At 39.7% G+C, this 17,570-nt stretch overlaps 1 long non-coding RNA gene across 1 annotated transcript in view; it reads left to right on the top strand.

The window, feature by feature from the left end:
- The window catches only part of LOC142600739 (uncharacterized), a 55,658-nt gene extending 43,055 nt beyond the window's left edge, over nt 1-12,603 (top strand). Inside the window, exon 4 of the long non-coding RNA XR_012834300.1 lies at nt 12,466-12,603. This is a non-coding gene — a long non-coding RNA (uncharacterized LOC142600739). The remainder of the gene's footprint in view (nt 1-12,465) is intronic.
- Nucleotides 12,604-17,570: the final 4,967 nt, after the last annotated feature.

Genomic DNA, 17,570 nt, shown 5'->3' with positions numbered 1-17,570 from the left:
TCAGTCCATCTGCCCCATCTGTTCTCCATTAAGTATCTACATCTGTGACTGAGATAGATAGTTTGGAGACAACATTAGAAGGGACTGTGAACATTCATGTCATTGCTTGGCAGACTGTCAGCATTTTCCTGATGGGTGGAGGCAAAAGATGGTGTTTTTTAGGTGTGTCTCATTCTTTGGGAGGCAGACAGAGTTGCACGGAGCAGGGAGAAGGTTAAGTCTATAACTAGAGGGCTTCATCCCTGCTGGCTATAAAAGGCTGCTACAAATGACAGAGGTGAGAGACCACACGAAAGCAAAGGTCATATAATTACCTTTTCCAGGAGATGATTATTGAGAACCTGCCCATAGGTGTCACTTAACACACGGTCGTGTTTCTGAATATGCTGGGCAGGGATAATGCTTGTTTGGTTTTTACCTATCCAAACAGAAAGAGTTATGGGTCAGATTCTGATGCCTTGAGGAACGGTAGGAGGCACCTCGCCCCATAGGGTAGATCACTGATATCAGTTGAATTATTTGGAAAGATGCTACTCAGTCTGATTCTGCACATCCATGTGTATGGCTTACTTAACATTATTAAGATCATGTGAACACTCAGTCTTTGCAGTTTTAAATACCTGTGTTTTAGTTTGTTCACAAATAGGTGTAATATTTCTAATTTGATTTGGTACAAAAAAATAAATCTAAACACATGGCTGAATTTGTGAATATAAGTGACAGCTGCGAAACCATAAGAACGTGTGACAATTGTCATGTTTTTCTAAAAACAAACACAGCTTCTGACAATGCAGTTGAAATCTGTGGGTGTCATTTACCTTTTATTGTCACAACCTCCCTCCCCTACAAGAATGACAATAAATGTCTTCCTCTTTTATAGCCTACAAAAGAATGAATTCTTGTCTGTTCTTGCCTGTGATATAATTTTTCAAATAGCTCTAGTGATTGCAGTCTTGAGTGTATGAATAGAAAATTCAAATTGTTTAGTTGAAATAGAGCCCTATGAAATTTGCAAGCACGCACCAAAACCAGACTGTGTAGAAAAAAATAAGATCACTTTTGGTTATAATAAATGCTAAAGCTAATAATGAAAAAACCCATCCCAAATCTGCAAGGCTTTCATAAGTAGGCTGTTCTGAATTTTGAGAATGTCACAGAAAATAGTTTTATAACACTTCTGGTGTTTTTTTCAAAAAATCTGGTCTGACTACTGACCTCTAATAAATCTGCCAGAGTGCTTCTGCCACATTTGAAACCTAAACTACAGATAATTTTACAAGATCTCTTTGCTCTTACTGAATGTTTTTCCTTAAACACAAATACAATAACATTTTCAAATAAAAAGGCAAAGATTTTAATTACTGGTGTCAGCTTGAGGGTGAGAAACTCTTATTTTTCCTGTTAATTACTTCCACTGTCTCCTAGATAGTGATTTTCTGTCCCATTTGTGAAGATAAGGTCACGATTATGGCTTCACTTTTACTTAGGCTTTGTATGCATTTTGTGGCAATGGATCTTCAATTTTCTAAGTATATCTGGGAGTTGAGATAACTTACAGTTTTGTGAAAGAGTGATGTTAGGTGGAAGGTTTATAATTTAGAAGGGTTTTATCTGACTTCAATTTATCAAATTTAGAAGAGCAGCATCTTTGCTATAAAAGTGATTTAAACTTTTAAATAACTACTGACATTACGGGCTGCTCTCCAGGACCATACCTTTCAAGTTCTTTGGGAGAAGCTGTAAAATGAGTAGTACTGTTGTATTAGGATCTGTGGGTGCATGTTGGTGGTGTGTCCTTTTCTCCTGAAATAGGGTTTGGCTCTACGCTGAGTGTGTCTCAGGTCAAAAAGGACACTCACAGAATAAAGTGCAACCCAGCAGCTGCACGCATCTGAGAACTGAGGTTTCAGTATTTACCTGGTCTGAGTTTTGTAGCTTGTACTGAGGCATGATTGATCATTAGTTAAAAATACCACTATAATATTTTTTCGGAGCGGTTTAGCAATGAGTTTAAAGCCTTAATTCCCAGAAACAAATGATTATGTTATCATCTCAGTTTTCATTTAGAAAAGTGAGAATGTTTTCAGTCTTCCTAGTGCTGGGAAGAAATTTAAAACATAGTCCAAGTGCACCAAACCAAAAAAGACAAATTAAAAGATCTCAATATTTCCTTATGTGGTGGGTTAACCCTGGCTGAGGGCCAGGTGCCCACCAGAGCTGCTCTATCACTCCCCTCTTTCATTAGACAGGGGAGAAAAGGTACAAGGAAAAAAAAAACTTATGGGTTGAGATAAGGACAGGGAGAGATCATTCTCTAATTATCATCACGAGCAAAACAGACCGAACTTAGAGAGGGAATTCATCTTATTTATTACTAAGCAAAACAGAGTAGAGGAATCAGAAATAAAACCAAATCTTAAAAACACCTCCCCCCACCCCTCCCATCTTCCCGAGCTCAACTTCACTCCCGGCTTCAACCTCCACCCCCCTCCAGCGGCACAGGGGGACGGGGAATGGGCGTTACGGTCAGTTCATCACGCGGTGTTTCTGCCGCTTCTTCATCCTCAGGGGGAGGACTCATCGTTCCCCCGCTCCAGCGTGGGGTCCCTCTCACGGGAGACAGTCCTTCACGGCCTTCTCCAACGTGAGTCTCCTCCACGGGGTGCAGACCTTCAGGAGCAAACTGCTCCAGCGTGGGTCCCCCACGGGGTCACAAGTCCTGCCAGCAAACCTGCTCTGGCGTGGGCTCCTCTCTCCACGGATCCACAGGTCCTGCCAGGAGCTTGCTCCAGCATGGGCTTCCCATGGGCCACAGCCTCCTTCAGGTGTCTCCACCTGCTCCGGCGTGGCGTCCTCCACGGGCTGCAGGTGGAATCGCTACACCCCCTCATCCTCCCTCCATGGGCTGCAGGGGAACAGCCTGCTTCACCATGGTCTTCACCACGGGCTGCAGGGGAATCTTGCTCCGGCGCCTGGAGCACCTCCTGCCCCTCCTTCTGCACTGACCTTGGTGTCTGCAGATGTTCTTACATCTTCTCACTCCTCTCTCTGGCTGCAAAAGTGCTCTCTAACTGTTTTTTCTCTTTCTTAAATATGTTATCACAGAGGCGCTGATTGGCTTGGCCTTGGCCAGCGGCGGGTCTGTCTTGGAGCCGGCTGGCATTGGCTCTGTCAGACACAGGGGAAGCTTCTAGCAGCTTCTCACAGAAACCACCCCTGTAGTCGTCCCCCACTACCAAAACCTTGCCACGCAAAACCAACACACCTTATTTGCTTTGTTCTTATGTTGTCTTTTTTAAACAACCTCATGATGCTTTGGGGTCACAGCAATGATGCCTTTTTTAGTGTTTGATGTTAGCCCCACTGCACAGCCACTCAGCAAATGTTAAACTATTATGAATAATAAACACAGCTCCTGGATTCTGCTCTCCCCCCCCGCAATCTATTGAAAAATAACATTTAGTAACTGTTTTCTGCTAATTACTCATCTGTGATCTTAACATAAAATTCCAAATTAGATACAAATTAGTGTTGCACATATGTTTTAGCAAAACTATTGATAAGCTATGAATAAGCTATAAGCCACATAACTCTTCTATACATGATAACTAACATTTATTGCTAGTTCTTGGGTAGTCCTGGTGACACAGAGAGGGGACATGCAATGAGATTAGAGCTATATCAAAAAGCAAAGGCAACCCGAAATGTATTTTCCTATTTTGATTTTGGTTTTTTGTGTTTGATTTTTGTGCTAAACATTGAGAACCAAGATTAAAGATATGAGATAAAGGGTCATTAATGTGAATTATTACTGGGAATAATTCTCTGAAATATAACTCTTTGGAGTAGCTAGCAGTATTCTTGATGTTCAGTTGCCTGAGATTCTGTCTGTTCGACTGACAGCCCTGTTTTTTAGAGGTAGCTCTTGTGAAAGGGCTTTTCTCTAGCAACCCATCCTAAAGGTTTTCACATGCAGTAGCAAAAGCGAAAGGGATGATGAACTAGACATGGGCAGTGGATTAGTTATTTGCATGGTCCAGAAGTGTGAATGCAAGCTTAGGCATGAGTACAGGTCTCTTGTGGTGTCAGTGTGTTCATTTATTATTGGTGTCATGAGCTCCTTTCCAAGAGGGATCCACATAGGCAGTAACAGAGATCATGATAGCTGAAGCAGAAGATGGTGGTGATGTTAGAGAAATTGATTTTGAACCTTCTGAGACGTCCTGCAAGGCCAAAGGATAAAGCTTGACTTAATAAAAATTAGCCTAAAGAGCTCTTTACTGAAATACCATGAAGTCTGTACAGTCTACACAGAACGCTGTGCCTGTATTTGCTTTACCCTCTGTGCTTTGGTTAATGGGAGCTATCTCTTTAAAACTTAGTCTGGTAAAGGCAGTGTCTGACCTGAGGAAGGGGGTATTTTGCTGTGAATCAAGGCGAGAGAAAAGTCTATCTGAGAAATTTCAGAAGGCTGGAAAAACTGCATTGCCAGGAAGCAAAGCTTATTTTTTTCCTTTTGCAAGCAGAGGGACTAAACATCTCAAGTCATTGCTAATTAACCTCTTAAATATGAGCAGTCTGCATCCTGTTTAGTTCAGCCAGGATTGAAAGTGGACCCATCTAATGCAGACATAGTAGCCACGCCATTAAATGAGTCTGTTGAGTCTCTGCTCTTACCCTCATGACACTGATTATGGTGCATCTCTCCCTAGGCCTGTTTACAATGCCCAACGCACAGGACCATGACTTTTCTGGGTCCTCTGCCAGGGACTCTTGTGTTGATTGCGGGCTGCAATGAACAGTCCTGGCAAGAGGTTTTTAAAAGCTGGCAAAACTCACTGTCACAGGGATGTTGAGCCAAAGGGATTTTTAAAAAGTCTGATGATAGTGAATAATTGAGACTTACCTTTTTACATAAAGCAAGAGTTTTCTCATAGTCTCATGACTTTTGACTTCTGATCTTTTTCTTCTGGAAGTACCATGAAGATAATTTATTTTCCATACTTATGCATATATTTTATATTCCATAGTTTTCCATATCTTTAATTTTTCAAAAGTGGTGGCAAGGGCATTGAACAATATTACCAGTTTCTTTACATCATATATCAAACAGTGATGGTTCATGTCATTCCTGAAATTTTGTGGCCAAACTATGGTAGAAGTGCAACATGAGGTGGCTGTGACATAAAACAGGACCTCTGTTCTGTGATTAAATTTGTCTTAGTAAAAATGCGAACACAGGCTTAGATACTATTTGATAAAAGATCACAAATACTACGTGATTCATTTTCCATTTCTTTTGTGATTCAGAGATGCAATCTTAAAGTGGGCTGTTAATACTGTCTGTGCTATCCTCTGGAATAAAGCAGTTATAGCCAGACTGTAGTCTTCTATACTTAAATGAATTTAGAAACAATACTGCATTTTATATTCAACAGAAATAAGGGTCCTTGAATGAGTGGAGTAGGTGCAAGAAGCTAGAGATGTAATCAACTGTACTGTATGGACTCATAAGAAAATGAAGAAGAAAACCCCCATGATTCATAAAAAAAAGGTATAAAGGTTGCTGGATGATTTAAGGCCAGATGAACAAATCACTACAATGCAATTTATGGCTTTAGATAATGGGAGGTCAAACATGTATTACCAGCTGACTTAAATCTGATTTGACTGAAAAATAAAACTCCACTACATGAACCATATTAACTGAAAGCCTCTGCTTTACATTTCTCACTGATGGCACCCTGGGGAAGCAACTTTCTTGGCATTTCACATCCAATTTAAGCACATCATTGATGAAAAGACGGCTAAATTGGTGCGTCATTTTGTAATAAAATATCTCACAAATTGTTTATCTGATCAATGGAGAATGCAGTCTCAAGCTGTTCAGGGGTAATGTTCTCATTGCACTAAAATAGTAAGTTATTGACTGTCAGAGGGACCTGGGAATTTCTGAACTCAGTTCAGATTTCCTGAATCAGAACAACATATTGCATCAGAATAGTAGGTTGTAAGAGATTAACTCTCCTAGCTGAATTCTCACTGAAATCAAATAGATGTGAGTTGAGGGTACTAAGCACTTAGTGGGAAATGTTCTGCTTCTCGTATGATGATGGCTGTAGAGGACAGAAAGCGGTCTTATTCCTACCTTACTTCTGCAGGCTTTACACAACTGTAATTCCACTGACTTTATTTGACAAAGTCCTGCAGCTTAAGAGGGAAAGTCATACCATATGTGTGTTGCATATCAAATGTTATTTTCAGAGCTGTAGTGAGACATTTTGGTACTTGGGGTAGGGTGGGACCACTCCTTCCCAGGTGGGAAGCATCTAGAGCCTCCGCAGGACCAGAGCCACATAGAATCACAGAATGGTTTGGGTTGGAAAGGACCTTAAAGACCATCTAGTTCCAACCCCCCTGCCATGGGCAGGGACACCCTCCACTAGACCACATTGCCCCAAGCCCCATCCAACCTTGGCCCTGGAAGTGTTCTTCCAGGGAGGGGGCATCCACAACTTCTCTGGCCAACTTGTTCCAGCGCCTCACCACCCTCACAGGGAAGAATTTTTTCCTAATAGCTAATCTAAATCTACCCGCCTTCAGCTTAAGACCATTACCCCTTGTCCTATCACTCCATGCCCTTGTAACTAGTCCTTCTCCAGCTTTCCTGTAGGCCCCTTCAGGTACTATAGGGGCTGCTATAAGGTGTCCCCGAAGCCTTCTCTTCTCCAGCCTGAACAACCCCAACTCTCTCAGCCTGTCTTCACAGGAGAGGTGCTGCAGCCCTCTGATCAGCTTCAAAATGGAGACTCCCTGTGGAGATGCCTTCTCTTCAGACATGTGCTGAGCCAGCCCCGAGGGGAGCTGGGTAGATGTGGTGTAGAGAGAACAAGGAGCCTTCCTGTGAAGGAGCAAGGTAGGGAGGTAGGAAGTAGATATGCATTTTCACCTCCAGACCTGGCAGCTATTTTTGCTGGAGCTGATGCTCACTTTGCATCCTAAGGATGGGGAACCAGCACCATGACAGTCCTCAAGTTCAGTTGGCCTCAGTTCTGGCCTCACAGAAATGCAGAGTCATTTTACTTATGCATCCTTATTCCTAGCCATCCATTTGACATTCTTTGTTACTTCTTTTTTCACTATCATTTTCTAACAAAATGACGTGGATAAGAGTGATTAACAATGATTTTCACAAGAAGCAAAACTTCATGAGATCTGTCTTTAGTGAGCAAGGCTCCTGTCTCTACAAGACTGGCCTCATTCAATGTAGATGTGGGAGAGAACAAATTGTGTGATATAATTTTTTTAAAATTTATTTTCCTAGAAATGTTCAATCAACTGCAAAAGTGACTCACAGACAGAAAGAAATGCAAAACAAAGTGGTTGGTGGATATTTTTATTGGGAGGAAAGTGTTCTTTTCCCAAGGTTGAGGAAGGAAAAGGCTTCTTTCTTTGCAGCCCATGGGTCTAGGATCCTGCAAAGCTGAGCTCATATACTCCTTCTGCATAGGAATTGGTAAAAGAGTGAAAAGAGGTGTAAAGTGCATGTACTAGGAAAACACCTTCACTGGTGAGATGTAGGATATTCCAAGGTGAGTGCTCCCTGGTCTCTTGTTGAACTGCTCCGCTGTGCACAATAGATTTCAACATTGTTATGCCTACAGGGGAGCGCAGCACTGCAGGCTGCTGACTTAAGTGTTTGTCTGAGAGCTAGAAAAAATAGGTTCGCATGCCCTTCTCCTCCAATAACTAGTGTAATTAAGTAATAAAATTACTGTAATTTCTTTATTCAGCTAAAAATACTAGATTCTGTCCAACATTGTCATTTAATTTTGTTTGGCTGAAACTGGTAGTTTTGTTAATGGGATACAAATCATACTTCCAGGAGGAGGTAGGGCTCTCTTATGCTTAATGCAGGTTATCAGTGACACAGAAAACTCTGTTTGGTCCCCAACAGTGATCCACAGTACTACAGAGGCCAGATGACCAAAATGCACTCCTTTTTTCTTGCTTGACTTTTGGAAGTTAAATAGTCCTAGGCCTGCCCAGTACTTGAATGAGAGACCTAGGAAATCACAGATAGCAGAAGCATAAACCAAAGAATACTGCTTTGTCACTTGGTGAATCTTAGATCAAAGAAACTGAACAAGTAGATAGACTTAATTTTAACACCCCATTATGGCTTGTGTAAAGCTGGGGAGGAGAGAGGTGTTGCCCAAGTACTGACCCTGATTCTAAGCATGTCTTCCAAATCATATTTTTTTGGTCAGACTTTGTCACTAATTTTAACCCTCCCCCCCGCCCCCAGAGTGTTTATCTTCAGGAAAACAGGGGTTTTCGGAAGCCCTAAGTGCTTCAGACTGTGCGTGAACACCTATGATTTTTTTGAGATCACAGTTGTCAGGGCTGGTATGCAAACAAGAAATGGTAGAAAATGTCTTAGAGGAACTCGCTGTTTAGAAATGTCTGACTTAAAAAAAAAAAAAAAGGTGTGTTAAAAGAATGCCTTTTTGTCAAAATGAGAAACTGGTAGTTTGGATTTATCTTTTTCCTGATCTCAAAGACTGTTAGCACGATGACTCTATTTTAATTTTGGCATTTACTGCCAGCAGAGAAAGGATATTGATGAAAAATTGCACTGAGCAAAGGAAAGGAAGGAAAATACTCCTGACAAGCAAAGCCCTTTGTTAGTTCTGTGGTGTTTTCATCATCCTTAAAGTAATGACCCCCTATTGTTTCCAAAAATGTACAGATCTGTAGATGATGGCAAAAGCAGCAGAAACCTGAGTTTACCAGCTTTTACTCAAAATCACTTTGCTTATGTCCTTGTGTGTTCCTGACATTTACTCATTTTTCTTTTGTGCAAATGAGAAAACAGCTCTTTATATATTACACAAAATTAGTCTAGTCTCTTATTAATCTTGTGATATGAGTTGTTCATATGAAGTCACATCTAAGAACTCTTGAGCATTCATCACCAGTATTACAGACTTTATTTAAAATATTATTTTTGCATGCACGGCCAAGAATACCAATTTTCTACCTAAGTGCTAGTAAATGTTTAATTGATATTACTGTTACATTAAAATTGGAGTGTTGATCATGTCCTCATAATCAGGTGAAGGAAAGTGTCCTTAAGAAAGAAAATAATCCTTATGTTTTACTAGATTATAGAAATCACAGTTTTAAGAATAGCTAGATCCAGAGCAATACTTTTCTTGTCCAACAACTGGGTAGTTTTGCAGGTCTGCCAGATGACATCTTCAGAGTCTTTTCCTCACTCAGAGTACATAAGCAAAGCCTAAAGCACACATATGGGTAGCTCAGGGAACTGATGACTGTGTCATTGTCATTATTATAGACATAGTAGTGCCCAAACGCCCAGCTGAAATTCTAGTTATTTTGGTGAAAATGGAGTTGGGATCTTAAATCTCACAGTTATCAGAGCAAATCTAATCCTTATCTGATTCCTTTCTTTTCCTATGTAGGGTGCTTTTCCTGTCCATTACCAAAGTCATTACCAGGCAGGTGTAGAGTTACCATGTGGGACAACAGTGACTCTTGAAGTACCACTCTGTCCTTCCCGAACATCATATCTATCTGTTTTTCTCTAGTTATGAGGCATAGTAAGTGATAACAAAAATATTCAATCTCATCACCAAAGGAGAGCCATGAAGATGATCAAAGGGTTGGAGAACCTACCCTGTGAGGAAAAATTGAAGGAGTGAGGTCTGTTTACCATGGAGAAGAAAAGGCTTACAGAGGACCTCACCACAGTATTCCAGTACTTAAAGGGTGGCTACAAAGAGGATGGAGGCTCTCTCTTCACAAGGAGACACATGGAGAGGACAATGCAACAGGTACAAGTTGCACCAGGAGACGTTTCATCTTGATACAAGAAAGAAAATTTTCAAAGTGAGAACAATCAATCACTGGAACAATTTCCTCAGGGATGTGGTAGAGTCCCCATCACTGGAGGTTTTCAAGATGTGACTGGACAGGGTGCTGGAAAATCTCATGTAGGTTCCCTTTTCCGTGAAAGATTGGACCAGGTGATCTTTTGAAATGCCTTCCAACCTGGGCTGTTTTGTGATTCTATCTCACACAGTCGTATTTTTTTTCTATCTCTGCTTTTACAGAGTTGTGGAGAGACAATCTGGTACTCTGTACGCCTTTGCAGTTTGATGCCTTCCTAAATCCATTCAATAAACATGTCTTTTCAGTGTTTCCTTAGAGCTATCAACACACATCCTCATTCGGTGTCTCTTTGGCCCAGCTCTTGCTATTCTCTGTTCTGCTTTAAATAACCCTTCCACCCACACTTACTGGAAAGAAAACTCTGGTTCTGGATACAACTTTTCTTCACATTTTTTTTCTAAAAATATGAGAGAGAATGTGCATATGGTAGATACCAGTTTTCTCAACAGCTTTTGATCTGATCTTTAATTACAGGTTACCATGACTACATTGTTTGATTCTTTTTTCCTGACAAATGTCTCTTCTGAGTTGTGGACATATTCAATTTGTGAAATGCTTCAGATCCTAATGCATGTAGATTAGACTACGAGCTCGTAAAAGAGAAAAACAGTTCTTTTAAAAATATGTTGGCATATAGGCTATTTTCATTAAAGTTAGTGGAAATGTTGGCACTTGTATTAAAATTTATAGTCAGCCTTTCAACACCAACCTACTGACATTGAACATCTCTTCTATTGGTTTGTCTATGGACAGTCGAGTCATAGTGAAAATGTGTAAATAAAAAAATAACTGAATTAGTCAGTAAGACATGACTGAACAGACTTCATAATGAGATAACTGTGGACCTTCAGGATATGGTGAACTACTAGAGGTGCAGTGTTATCTCATTACAACACACATTTTACTAAAGAATAGCATGCTCTGAGGCATGTATTTATACTGCAATACGTTCCTGCCTCAGGCCTCTTTTGAGGTATAAGGCGAGAGGACAAGTACCTTTAAAACTTGAAAAGTAGATGCCTTTTACTGTAGCTGCATATGTAACATGCAGTTATATTCAATGGTTTATTGAATGTGTTAATTGCGAGCAATAAGGCTGACAAATGTCTGTTCTAACGAAGAGCTTTCCCCTGCACCCCCCGCAACTAATGCTGTTCAAAATATTTTTGGAAAGCAGACAGAAGCTCCAAAGAAAGAAATTCCAATTGCATTTGGGGACTCAAATCTATGTTGTTCCAAAGTTGCTGCTATAGTATTAGTATTATAGGATAGTCAGTCAGTCAGAGCAGCAGCTTAAATGCTACTGCCTTTCTCCTCATGACAAAAGAGCTTAGCAAATACAACAACTGCCCAATCTATTTCATCTCCACTAAGGATAAACCTGTGGCAAAGAAAGCACCTCTTCTAGAAATGAATAGTTTAACATGGTGGTCTGATTGTTCTAGTGTAGTGTAAGTCTGGGAAATCTGAGGTGGCCCAGTGAAATAATTGGAGTGACGTCAGTAAAATCCAGTGGTGTGACAGAGCATCAGATCTGCAATGTGCAACTCTCTCTCCATTGAAATCAAGGAGAATTAGAAATTGATTTTGGTGATGGAGGGATTTCAATGGATATGTTACTAGAAATTATAATGGATTGCAATGAGGTATAGAAGTAACTTGCAAAGCCAGTGATCGGAGATCCATGGCAAAAGAGATCTGCTGTGCTTCATCAAGCAGAAGAAAAAACAGAATAATTTCCAAACTTTAAAATGGTGTAAAGTAGCAGAATCAAAATAACGAGTGACTAACGGTGGTTTAAAGAAGTGAAATCTGGTAGAAAGAGAATGTAAAACTAAAGATTTTTTTTTATTATTTCTATGTTTGTATTACACTGGCATGGAGTGGCCCAAAAGATGTTGCAAGAAGAAGTTTTGTGTCCTAAGGAACTTCAGGCCAACACTATGAAGAAGGTCTTCTTAGTGGCTTAATGGCTGGGGGCCTGACAAATTAATTGATGAGGGAAGATGCATGGGAGAAATCATAATACTAATTTTACAGTTACTGTACTGGGCTTCCCATAGGTCAGCTCGGCGTAGTTCATGGCTAGCCTGACCACAGAACACTTACAGCACTATGCTAAAAAAATTCAAGGATGGTCTACCAGAAATAATGTATATCAAATAAGTAATAATTTTGTTGGGGAATTTCTGCTTTGCATTCCCAGTAGCTGTCTTGCCCGTACCTTTAGGGACTTTATCTCCATTTTCAGTAAGGATGGTAATAATTTAATTTTGGAGCCATATCCAGATTGCCCTTAATCTCTGTGTCAACCTCATTGTGATCTGACTTTCTTTAGGGGGCTGAAAAGTCTTTTGCTACTTATTCTCATCATTGTTACAGGATCTTGCTTACTCGGCAATAATTTTAATTCTATGGAAACTACTTTTGACGTCAGAGACATAGCATTTTTTTATTGACCAATTGTCTTTTTCCCATTCCTTACAGGCTTTCCATACTGGACAAATAATGAACACCAAAGAACAATGAAATCATCAAGGCTGAGGCTCACCACTCAGAATGATCCTGGAAGGTACATGAAGGTCAGAGAACAGCATGACGAGACATAAAAATCACAGATAAGTTTCTGTTGACATTCTTCCACTATTAGAAATAAGTGTTCATGAAGAAAAGAGAAAACCAACAGAGGGTGGCTGGAAAAATTACTTATTTGAACTGGGCAAAAAGGGGATATGTCACACTTCCCTTTTCAGTCTTTCAAAACAAAATTCCAATAAAGGTGTTCAGTTCAAAGTCTGAAATTTAAGCTTACTATAGGAAAAAGAAATAAATTGTCAAATTCAAAACTTTCTGATTAACACAAAATTATTCTCCCTAAGTGTTTTTGGCTTGCTACATTGTCTATATTTTTACCTTTTTCCTCACTTTCAATGCCTCCTGTAGCTGGTTCTAGATATTTTGCAGCTACTTTCTTCCAGCTGGAAGGGGAGTCTGGAAGAAAAAGTGGATAGAAAAAGTGATGGCAAGTTTTCTTTGATTACTGGGTTTTCTCTCCCAGAATATTTTCTGTTACTGCACTAAATAGCAGGAATCTAAGTTTTAAGACAGATGTCTGGAGGAAAAAGAAAAAAAAAGAAATTATACAATTGCAATTATTGGTTTTGTCAATCCTTGGGAAAAATGTGATAATTTAAAAAAAAAATCAGACAGAACAGTCCTCGTATTTGATGGTCTTATTTTTGTGGAAGAGTCTCTTATATTGACTTAATGATATCCACTGGAATTGAAACAACAGTGTCTACACAAGGGACTTACCCTGTTTAATTGCATCAATTGAAAGTGATTCAATTTTTTTGGCAGAGACAAACATAGGGAGATGGAAAAAATAAATGGCTATTTATTTTTTTTTTATGGTGAAATAAAGGGGAGGAAGCAAAGCAAACAACTTACGGCCCTGAAATGCCATATTATTATATCTAGGAAACCATGACCAAAAGATGCTAATTTGTCTCAACTCACTCACTGTGAGGGTTCCCTTTGATCCTCCTGCCTTTCTTAGAGTGTGATGTTCTCACATTTTAATGCAGTATCATCTGACATTGAGATGCAGGGAAAATTGTCCAGTAAACAGCTTTCTTGTACTGATTCGGAGCTTGTGGGAAAGATTATAGTATGAGCTGGAGCCTGCCACAAGAGAAATGGATTATTACTCTGGGAACACTTACATCAAGGAGGGCCCTTTTACAGCTGAAAGAGGCAACCTTTTACAAAGAGCTGTGTTCTGTGAACTCCTTGTCAGCTTGCTGAAAGTGCTAACTCACAGCATACAGGTCATTCCTCCCTAGGAACACGGGGGGAAAGCTTTAGCGTGCTATTTGTGACTTCTCCTTGAATGTAAAGATGTTTTCTACAAAATGACACCCCATCAAGGAAAAAAAACCCTAAAAATCAGATTTAATGAGACAGATGGTTTAGGGAGGCAGGAGAAAAGGGGTGGCTTAAAAGACATCAGTGCTACATTCACAGTAGCTTAAGCTTTCGACAAACCAGCCTGCTTGATTCGGATAAAATGGCAGTGGTGGCATTTTCCAAGCAAAATCCAGTTCTGATAAAACTCAGAGCTGGGTAACGAGGTGAATTTCCCCACCCCTGAAATCCTGCTTTTCTTCCTATCGGTTTCATTGTTATGATAAAATTAAAACCCTCACAAGGGAACATTTTTAATTTTGTTTTCAAAAGATTTTTTTTTATTTTTTTAAGTCAAAGAGAACTATAGAATAAATTATTACAAGGACATTAAAAGGATTTTATTTCCTTGAGCATACATATGCATTCTGCTGCAGCATGTCCTCTCCCTCCCAGTGTAGCCATTGATCCACAGCTTTTATAATGAACTCTAATAACAACTCTATTACTGCAAGGTTCCTGATTGGCTCAGGCACCCACAAAATTAGCTACAAAGAAGCCAGCTTGTCAATATTAATTCCGCCACAGAGATTACTTGTTATGGTAGAACAAAGGTGTTTTGGCTCGAGCTGAACAACTTAACTCCTTGTCTCATAAAATTTAAGCTGCTATTGATCGCCTTCTTCTATTGTGCTGAAGGATTAAAAAAAAAAAACCCCAGGCGCACGCCCGCGCACGCACGCACGCACACACGCGCGCAGGCGGACCCCGGCACGCTGAATCACTCCGATGCGTTCTCCTAAACCACCGGCCGCCCCCTTCCCTTCCTTCCCCTTCCTTCCCCTCCCTGTCTGCTAGGAATCATTCAGTAACATGAAGCAAATTAAATCAATGAATTCATCCTAGCAGATGGGTGCTTTAACAGTCAGTTAGCCTTTAGATAATTGAGGCGTTGACTCCGGAATCATAAAATGGATGGCTCGTTTGTACATTTTACTGAAATAGATCACCGAGGTTAAATAAATGAAATCCCATTTGTCAGGCGGTAATAAATGGCCTCCCCTTCTGCAAACAGCTCTGTTTGGCCTAATAAATACAGGGATGTTACAGTGCTCCTCCCTTGATAGGGTTATGGCTTAATGAAATGGTCTTTCCTCTGCTTGTTTTTGCCTCCTCCTGCACCGTGTGATAAGTAGCGAACCAACGAAGCTTGTAATTACAATCTTACAGAGAACCCAGCCAATCTGTATATAAATCTCACCATCCAATTACAAGATGTAATAATTTTGCAGTCAAGCTGGTAATGAGGTCTAATACTCATGCATGTGATAATCCCCCCTGGATGCTGACTCTATCAGATGTTAGCTTTGTAATTATACTGGCAGAAAATCATTATTTCATGTTCAGCAGAAAAATGAGGTTGGTGGGAAGTTAATTTTCTCTATGCTCTGTGAAGCATAGACAAAATTTTAATGATTTAATCATTATGGTTATCCCTTTTGCAATTGACCCGCGTTACTTCTGTAGAAACATTGGCACATTTAAAAGTCCCTGTTACCCGATAAAGCTTGCCAGGTATGCAGCTTTTAATGTAAGAATAACCGTATACAATTAAACTATTAACCTGCTTGATAGGGGAAAAATCCATAGTTTTTATGTTTTCATTATTTACACATAGGATCCAAAGGAATGTTTATGTCCAGTCCACAGTGTGATAAAAAAAGACTCTTAAATAAAGAAAAAAGAAAAATGCTATAATTAGGATGTAAGCTCTCAGAACAAAACAGCAGGTTCACAGTGTTCACAATGGTATTTTAGCAGCTCAGTAATCTTTTGTTCCTTTCCAGTGTAGGAGACATTCATGAGATGTTATGCCTCTACACAAAGAGCTTATTATGCATAATCAGCATTTTCACAAGAAATAGTTTCAAGGAATCGCTTGTGATACATATTTTTAATTGCCCTTTTCTGTTCTCAGAATTTTCATGTTATTTCTGTTTGTCCAGCCTGCCAAGGGGAAGGACACAGAATAAGAGAGGAGTCGCAACATTGAGATGGGAGAGTGAGAAAATAAACAGCAGCGCAAACCAAAACTACAGGGAAGTAGGTAGGCAGGGCAAAAACCAAAGCATATCGCACATTTCTGGCAACTAAGATATTTAAGGACAAATTACATCAAAAAATTAAAGTTAATGAAAATGTCAGCAAATTCTTTTGTGCTAGGATTTCAACTCAAGACCAGAAGACGTGTATTCAAATAGTACTTAAACACTCCCAAAATCAGATAGATTTGTAAGCTTAATTCTGCTATTTCTAGCTTTTGATTCTATTCCCGTAATGTTCATTTATTGGCTTACATCACACACACACACACACACATAAAAATATATGTATGTGTGTCTATCGATGTGTATGTATATAAATATTTACGTGTATATATACTTTGTTTCTCTAAAAGACAGACATTTTAAAAAGGTTAGCTGAATTCTATCTTCTGGAAATACCTTCATACTTCCTTTTGAAAAAACCAGCAGGATTAGGACCTATGCTGTACTTCAGTTGATGACTTTCATGTCAGCTTGATCTGGTATGTCTGGAGGCTTACCAAACCAGAACCCAACCAGTGTATGAAATATGTAAAAGATAACCTCATACTTTATTCCTGCTAGGGTTACAAGGTAGACACAGAGCTTTGGTCTCAAGACAAAAGCAGTTACAGATAACGTCCAGAGAGTGACCTGCAGGTAGGCACATCTGAGCCCTTGGGATGTGGCTGGTTCCACTTCAGATTTGGCCTTCCATACCTGGGCGAATCCCCTGGAGCCCCTTTACAGCCAGTGAGCACACCACTGCTGCCCTTCTCATACCCAGCGGAGGCGTCTACCTTTGGATAATGTGGTCTGTACCCCAGAAGTGCCTTTTCATCCATTGGCTATGAAAAATAACAAGTGAGTAGTTCAAATGTCGATGACTTTTCTGTAGGCCTCAAAGATTAGTTGAAATAAATTCTACCCTTACCTCCTTCGTGGATCCAACCCAAAGTGGCTCTGGAGAAGGCCTGGGGTCTATCATGTATTATGTATTAAACTCCTAATCTAGTGATGTAAAAAAGGCAACTTGACAGACACGAATCCTGATCTAATTATGGTCCTCAGCCTTAAAAAAGGATTATTTTTTAATGAGTTCTGTAACTCAAAGCACATATATATTTAGACAATTTATCAAACCTCTTAAGAGGAAAATCCTGACATTAGTTATGGCAGTTCCACTGGTACCTCCATGTTTTCTTCCTGCAGAAGAAGCAGGATGATGATGAAGAATGCAGATTACCTAAAATTAATTAGGTTATTAAGAAGGAGTGACGACTAAGGAACTTGAAGAGGGACATAATACACTAGTCAAATGGATCGTCCTTTGCTGACACACCTATTGTGTCTAAAGTGTGTTGCATGGAGTAATTTGAAATACTTAATGCCTTACTGGATACAAAATAAGTTGTTCTGAGTTGGCAGAAAGATGAGGGTATTATTATAGACAGCTGCATCCAAAATAATAAAAAATGCAAATAAAATATTAGGCTAAGAATGATATGGAAAATAAAATTTGAAATGGCATTTAAGTGAAAGGCACTTCCTTTTCTAGAATGTTGCATTCCTTTCATGCCATGTCAGTCAGGGTTGACATCT

Source organism: Balearica regulorum, chromosome 2 (genome assembly GCF_011004875.1).
Source record: "Balearica regulorum gibbericeps isolate bBalReg1 chromosome 2, bBalReg1.pri, whole genome shotgun sequence".
NCBI lineage: Eukaryota > Metazoa > Chordata > Aves > Gruiformes > Gruidae > Balearica > Balearica regulorum.
The sequence above is the reverse complement of the archived record's forward strand: the minus strand, read 5'-3'. Positions and strand labels throughout refer to the sequence as shown.